Source organism: Mastomys coucha, unplaced genomic scaffold, assembly GCF_008632895.1.
Source record: "Mastomys coucha isolate ucsf_1 unplaced genomic scaffold, UCSF_Mcou_1 pScaffold9, whole genome shotgun sequence".
NCBI classification, from domain to species: domain Eukaryota; kingdom Metazoa; phylum Chordata; class Mammalia; order Rodentia; family Muridae; genus Mastomys; species Mastomys coucha.
Genome location: NW_022196915.1, coordinates 88,744,301 through 88,744,886, shown reverse-complemented (window position 1 = coordinate 88,744,886; position 586 = coordinate 88,744,301). Strand labels below are relative to the sequence as shown.

The following is a 586-nucleotide window of genomic DNA, read 5'->3' as shown; positions in this document are numbered from 1 at the left end:
AGAGAGAGAGAGAGAGAGAGAGAGAGAGAGAGAGAGAACGCATCTTGTTAATCATATTCCTGGGGAATTAATGAGACACAGCAGTGACCAGGTCCCACAAGCCTGTGCAGGTTTTTCTTTCCGGGAGAGCAGACTCCTGCGGGTGCCTTCAGACGACAGTTGTAGGACCGTGATTCAGCATGTGGAATGGAATGAGGTCAGGTCCTCAATCCTCTCGGTGATTTAACCTGCCTACGAAATAGCAAAAGATCAAGGTGGCCAGGCAACCGCACCACAACAAAACACATATCACTGCCACCCGATGTTATGGAACCTTCCACAGAAGCTATGTCGGTAGGCTGTTAGTGCGGGTATGTGTGTGTGTGTGTGTGTGTGTGTGTGTGTGTGTGTGTGTGTGAGAGAGAGAGAGAGAGAGAGACAGAGACAGAGACAGAGACAGAGAGACAAAGAGACTGTGCTTGTGTGTGTGTTTAATGTGTTATGCCTTTTTAGATTGTGAAATTATTTTTTATTTTTAAAAAATCCCCACAGCTTTATTTAACCCACGCTATTTGTGGGAGGCGAGGAAGAAGTGACTCACATGACC

At 46.6% G+C, this 586-nt stretch overlaps 1 long non-coding RNA gene across 1 annotated transcript in view; it reads right to left on the bottom strand.

Annotated features, from left to right (window-relative positions):
* LOC116084996 overlaps positions 1 to 586 on the bottom strand; it is a 31,826-nt gene that overhangs the window by 723 nt on the left and 30,517 nt on the right. The window lies entirely within an intron of this gene.